This window comes from Pan paniscus, chromosome 23 (assembly GCF_029289425.2).
Source record: "Pan paniscus chromosome 23, NHGRI_mPanPan1-v2.0_pri, whole genome shotgun sequence".
NCBI lineage: Eukaryota > Metazoa > Chordata > Mammalia > Primates > Hominidae > Pan > Pan paniscus.
Genome location: NC_085927.1, coordinates 46,673,578 through 46,681,149, shown reverse-complemented (window position 1 = coordinate 46,681,149; position 7,572 = coordinate 46,673,578).

Sequence of the window (7,572 nt, the reverse complement as noted above, 5' to 3'; positions counted from 1 at the left end):
ACCAGCAGGTGCCTCTAAAGTGCAGGTGAATAAATGGAGTTCGACAGCACTGTAAGTAGGAGTCCAAGAATATCTTAGAGAAGAACCAGTGTACACACAGAGCCAAACATAAAAATATCCCCCATTTGATTTATTCTCCTTGGAGTCCATCCTGGAAAGAAGCTGAACACTATGGCGGTGCTTCAAACTACCAGCAGAAAAGGCAACTGAAAACACAGAGAGAACAAGCAGAATAATAGGAGGCCATTATTGAGGCAAATGCAGAGTTCTAGGGGGTGCATGAGGTCAGGGGGAAGAAACCCAGGAGGACTTCTGGTAAGAGGTGACACCCAAGCTAAAACATGAAGGACGATCAGCAGGTAGATAGTCCAGCAGGAGTGAGAGGACAGAAAACCTCTGAAATCAATGGTAACCATGGTCGTATTTGGGTAGCAAGGGATTACTGGTGACATGCCCCCCCCACCCCCGGCCCTGTTTAGCTCCTCTATTTTCTATTGTTTCTTTAAAGAGTACATGGCATATTTATAATCACATTTTTTTAAAGCAGGGAAATGTTGCAGTTTCAAAGGATTTTGAGAGTTTTCATGAGCACATGGGCTGGCACCTGCATTGTGATCACGGGAATGGAGACCCTCTCCTTCACGCGCCCTCAGCAGGCTCTTTCCATCACCAGGTGTGTTAGCCAGCTTGGGAGCGGGCCTGAACAACAGAAATGGATCCTCTTACCCTTCTCAAGGCCAGAAGTCTGAGATCAAGGTGTTTTCTTCTGAGGCCTCTCTTTGACTGTAAATGGCTGTCTTCTCCCTGTGCTTGTCTGTGTCCTAATCTCCTCTGCTTGTAAGGACACAAGTTATATTGGATTAGGACCCATTCTCAACACCTCATTTTAATTTAATCACTTTTGTAAAGATCCTGTCTCCAAATGCAGTCCCATTCTGAGGTACTGGGGGTTAGGGCTTCGACATAGGAATCTGGGGGGGACAAAGGCAGCCCATAGCACTGGGGTGTAGATAAGTGGTTAGAGGTGAGCCCTTGATTTTCCCTGTTTGCTATGGGAGAGTTCAGAGCATTAGAACTTGCCTGATTTTGATGCAAAGAAGCCAGATGCTGAAGAGGACACACATGGATTGTTGTAATGGCTCTGAAGGGTCAGCCACTGGCCCTCCCAAGAGCCAAGGAAGAGCACTGGATGGGAGTCCCCAAAAAACACATGGAGGCTGGGTGCAGTGGCTCATGCCTATAATCCCAATGCTTTGGGAGGCCAAGGTGGAAGGATCACATGAGGCTGGGAATTCAAGGCTGTGGTGAGCTATATTCATGCTACTGCACCCTGTCTCTAAGGAAAAAAAAAACAGAAAAAACACACATGCAAACTCATCATCCTCCCCCTCGACACACATGCAAACACATGCCACACATAGACACGCCATACACAAACACACACCATACATAGACACGCCATACACAAACACACACCATACATAGACACGCCATACACAAACACACACCATACATAGACATGCCATACACAAACACACATGTATACACCACACACACCTTACACACACACACCACACAGAGACACACCACACACAGAACACACACAGATACACACCATACATAGACACGCCATACGCAAACACACATCTGCATACACCACACACACCTACACACAAACACACCACATAGAAACCCGCACAGACACACACCCCATACACAGACACAACATACAAACACACAGATGCACACCACACACACTGCAAACACCACACACACCACACACACACCACACACACACCACACACACCACACACAGACACACCACACACACCACACACACCACACACAGACACACCACACACACCACACACACACCACACACAGACACACCACACACACACCACACACAGACACACCACACAAACCACACACACACCACAGACATACACCACACACAGATACACCACACACATACCACACAGAGACACACCACACACAGACACACCACACACCCCACACACAGACACCCCACACACAGACACCCCACACACAGACACACCACACACAGACACACCACACACACCACACACACACCACAGACACACACCACACACACCACACACAGACACCCCACACACAGACACACCACACACAGACACACCACACACACCACACAGAGACACACCACACACAGACACCCCACACACACCACACACAGATGCATCACACACAGACACACCACACACACATTCCACACACACCACAGACACACCACACACAGACACACCACACACACACCACACACACACCACACACAGACACACCACACACAGACACACCACACACACCACACACAGACACACCACGCAGATGCAGGCACACACAGACACACACCTCTGTCAAGGACCATTCTACTCTGTTGCAGGGCGTGGGCTGTGCCAGTGATGGGGGCAGGAGGGACTGATGGGGAGGGGACTGAGGAAGAGAGGATACAGTGAGAGGGGATGTCGCCTTTTTAATCTAGGACCCCCTTTACGTTTGGAGCTGGGGTGAAAATGCCTTGGGGCTGAGCGTTCTCAAGCCCTGTGGACCAGCCTCCTCCCTCGGCTCCTCCAGGCCCACCCTCTAGTACCACCCAAGAAGGGAGAACCTAGAGACCTCCTCTTTCCAATCCTCTCCAGCCTTCTGAGTACATGCCTCCCTCTTGCCCCCTCAGCCCATGACCTCAGCCATGATCTAGGGGTGCCCTGCTCCCCTTTCACACTCCAGTCCACGTGGGGCCGTAACCCCTTCCCAGGGTTCCTCTGGGCAGCACTGGGATGGGGTGGAGTCTTCCAGGGCAGAACATAAACCCAGGTGGCCAAGAGCTCTGTTCACCCCGGCCCCTTGAGCCCTAACCCACCCTCTTTCCAGAGCCCTAGGCCCTTCCAGACCACAGTGCGTCTGAACCCCCAGCCCCAGCCGCTTCCAGCATTCACATTCTCTGATTCTCCCTTTCTTCCCCTCCGTGTGGCTCCTCATTTCCCCAGCAAGGACACTGGGTCCTGGTCTTGGAGACCTTCCTGGAGAGTCAGTGGTTTTCAGAGGTGGGCACCCCTGGCTCTCCAGGTTTCTATCCATAAGGCTATTCCAGGTCTTCTCATTCAGGGGCAGGCCAGGATCAAGGTCAGCTCCTCACAACGGCAACCCCCATTATCGTTTGTGTTGGATTTTATAGCCTTTCTCAGACACGATCTCATTTAGTATTCACCACGGCTTCCTCTTTAGCTCCATTTTACAGGTGGAAAAACTGAGACCCAGAGAGATGAACCAACTGGCTCAGGATCACACAGTGGGCAAGTGGGTGGAGCCGGGGCAGGGACCCAGGGCCATCTATCTGCATGCCCTTGCCATTCTCATGACTATGTTCCCTGTGGCCGCTCTCTCCGGGGGAAATCGTGCTTAAGCATGGGTGAGGGGAGGAAGGGGAAACAAGTCCACAGACTTCCTGAGATCCGGCTCTTTGAGTTAATACACATCATCCCACAGGGCTGATCTCATCGATATCATGAGATCCTGCGATGTCCACCCAGCCTGCCGGGGCCCTGGACGTGGGGAACTCTGTATCCTGTTCCCAGCCACAGCAGGTGGAAATAGTGTGAACTCATGAAATAGCAGCAGCGAAGCTAACAGCTGAATACTTATCTCCTGGCAGGCGGCAGCTGAGAGACTGCTGGCCCGCACACACTGGCCTCCTCCCCTCCACCAGCTGGGAGGCCAGAGAGGGCATCAGGGAGAGCACTGGATGTGAGAAGAGGCAGACAGACCAGGCTCTGGTCCTGGCGAACTGCGTGACCTTGGGCAAGTGACTTGCCTTCTCTGAACCTCAGTTTGGTTCATCTGTAAAAACTTTTCATCTGTAAAAAAAAAAAAGATAGTGGGATCCACTCTGGTAACATATATGTTACTGGAATTATGTGAACGTGATCAGCTAAAGACCACGCCTCATTTTAGGGGATAGAAGGGGGCGTCAGTGTGAGATTGCGGCATCTGCCTAGCTACTCAGGGTCCTCCTCCCTGCTCACAGTAAGAAACCCTGAAGCTAGAGGAAAATTCCCCTGGGCACTGCTGCTGCCTTTAAGCGGAGGTCCTAGGCGGGTGGGAGTCTCTAAGGTCTCACACAGAGCAGGATGGGCCTGGGTCGGTGGGAGGGGACTTAAGTCCAGGAAAGCAACTTTGGGCCTCAGAGTGAATCATGCTCTAGAAGTTTGATGCAGGCAAACTGTCATTACACTCATCAAGGACTTAGGGCATGAACCTCCCATGTGCCTGGCACACTTGGGCAGCCCCCAGGGACTTACCTCAACAATGACTTCGTGGGCTTTGACTGCTCAAAGCCCCTCACCTCTCTGTCCAGGGACAGTCTCCCTCTCCAGGCCATTCCAATGGTGTTGACATTCTGCCTCCTCCAAGCCTGAAGAGTGTCTTGTGCCATAGGCCTGTGCTCCCTTTGTAATCAATAGTGACAGGTTCAGGGATGATATGGGCCAAACTGAGCTCATCACAACCAGTGAGTGCAGCTCTGGGACTTTTTTTTTTTTTTTTTTTTGAGCGGAGTCTCACTCTGTCACCAGGCTGCAGTGCAGTGGCGTGATCTCGGCCCACTGCAACCTCCACCTCCCGGGTTCAAGCGATTCTCCTGCCTCAGCCTCCTGAGTAGCTGGGACTACAGGCACACACCACCACGCCCAGCTAATTTTTGTATAGCTCTGGGACTTTTGAGCAAACTCTAGGGCCGTAGACTCCCTTTCCCCCAAAGGACTTGGACCTGAAAGTTTGTAGCATTGCAGGGACAGCCATCTTGCCACCCTCAGGGGTCAACCAGTTTGAGAGAGTGGCACAAGGTATTGCTGAGAAGTAAGAGAAACAGCATCTTCCTGACAGCATTTGAGTTCTGGATCAAACCATGCTTGAACCTTCGTGGACTTTTCAGTTGCATGAGTTAGCAAATCCCCCACTGTCTTAAGCCAGCCCAAGTCAGACTTTCTCATCACTTACAGGCAAAAACAGACCTGACTGATAAACCCATTTTCTGGCATCAAGGCCCTTGTATAATTAACCAAATTAGTAAAATGAAGCCTGCTTCAATTAGCACAGATTCAGAGCAAAAAAAAAAAAAAAAAAACTAGATCATGTTTCCAGATATATGACTCAGGTTTTAGGACATCTCTACCCTACTTTAAGTATTGTAGGGGGAAAGATCCTCCAGAATCAGAAGTGCTCAGTTTAAATCCTAGCTCTCCCACCTACTTCCTACCTGTGTGACCTTAGGTAAGTCACTAAACCTCTCTGAGATTCTATTTCTTCGAACGTCTGAGATAAAACACATAAAGCACTAGGTATGCAGTAGGTGCTCAATAAATGCACCCCCCCCCGAACACACACACACACACGATATGGTTCAGCCCATTCAGATTTGCTTAATTAGAGGTACATGAAGAAGACCTATGGGGTCAAAGAGGAAGGCCATCTGGGCTCCTGAGAATTCACCCACAGTAGGTGCTGCTCCCGTCTTCTGGTCTTATTCTAGAAGCAGGATAGTGTGGTAGAAAGGAGCAAGTGCTTTGGGGTCAGAGAATCGGGGCTGAAATCCTACCTCCATTCTGTGATCTTAGGCAAGTTGCCCAATCTCTCTGAGCCTTGTTCTTCCATCATTAGTAAAAAAGAGAGGGTTTTGCCTACCTCTTAAGGGGATACAAGAATCAAAGTGCGATGCTGTGCACACAGAACCCAGCACACTGTTCAACAAACAAGTGTAATTATTTTCCCAGGCCCCAGCCAGCGATCTTCCTCAAGGGTTCATCCTCAAGGTTCTCCTGCATCCCGGCTCCCTGAGCTCAGCCATGCCCACGACGTGACGAGATCAACTCCTTGACTTCTCTGATGACAAAGCCCCCAGGATCCAGCCCTGACCTCACTCCAGAGTTTAGACACATCTCCGCCAGGGTGTCCTTCAGGTCCCCTAAACCCAGCATCAGCTCTTGGCTCTTCCACTACTCTCTGGGGGATTTGGGTAAGTCACCCTGGCCTTGGTTTCTTCATCTATAACATGATGTCATTTGTAGAAGTTTGTAGCCGATCACCACGGAGGCTGTCCCAGCCCTAACATCCTAGGATTCAACATCACTCACTCTATCACCCCTTCGACTGAGCACTACCTCCTCCCTACACTCCCTGCCTTCAAAATCAACACCTTCCTTCTTCAGCAAACCCCACCTTGAATATTTAGGGTCAGCTTGGATTTGTCCCTCTTGTTCATGCCACAGCCCCAATTCTGGAAGCTTCTCTCCAAGAGGTGCTCCCCTATCTGCACACTCCTTCCTGTTGCCACCACCAGCAACCTAGCTCAGGCACCAGCACCACACCTCAAGGAGGCCCCAGTCCCAGCTTCCCCCATGCAGCCTGCCCTCGGCCCTTTCTATCCATGGAGCTTCCAAACAGCCTTTGCATGGAGCCTGGGATTCCTCGTGTCACTGTGAAGAACTAGACCCCACCATTGACAATCTTCATGCCCTGGAGATTCTTTTCAGGTTAGGGATGAGGAGAGGAACATTTCATGGTGGTCAGATTAGATATTCACTACGTATTTATTGAATTCATTTGGTCATTCATGCTTCTCAAAACACATCCCTCGGATGGTCATCTCCAATCCAAAACAGACAATGTCAGAGATCTCTTTGCAAATCATGAAGGGCTTGGGCCTTTGTGCCTCAATGTCACACGCATACAATTGCAGGGGGTCCATCTTCCCCTCACCCTAGCCCATCTATAGAGCACAGTTTACCTCTGATTGAGCTCATGTTACAGGTGGAAAGACTGAGAAAGAGAGAGGAAGGGACTTGTCTGAGAATATGCGGAACATCTCCTTCTACCAGGCACTAGATCCTCGCACAAAAGTGCTGAGTCCACTCCCAACCCCAGGCCCGTGGCTTTGAGCAGCAGGTCACTTAACATCTAACGTCTTTATGCTGTTTCCTCATCTGTGCGAGAGCAGCCATGTCTACCTGGCAAGGCTGTAGTGAGAGATCATATCAGCATAGGAATGGGGCTCAGCCCCATGCACAGAGGACAGTTCTTGTTTCATTCTTTTCCTTGCTGTTTCTCTTCCTTTCCTGGCAGGATATGGAGGAAGGAAGCATCGCTGCCATCTACAGTGGTCACGGAAGGCTTCACGGAAGAGGCGAGCCCTGCCTGGGCCTCAATTTTGGGTGCTGGAGGGAAGCAGGGGCCAAGAGTTATTAATAGTCTTGGCCTGATGGGCCCAGGGAGGCTGAATGTGATACAGACACCCAGCACCACGGTTGGGGAGTACCTGACACCGGAAGGGGAGGGGGCCAGGGGCTACGGGGAGTGCCACCTCCCAAAATAGCCAGAGCAGAAGCCTATATAGGTGGCCATCCCACCTCCAGGCTCACTTCCCGACAGGACTTCCCACCAGCCCAGCCTTTCAGTGCAGGCTCCAGCCCTCCACCCCCACCCGAGGTGAGTGGCAGCTACCGAGGTTGGAGGATAGAGGGATGCAGCAGGATGAGC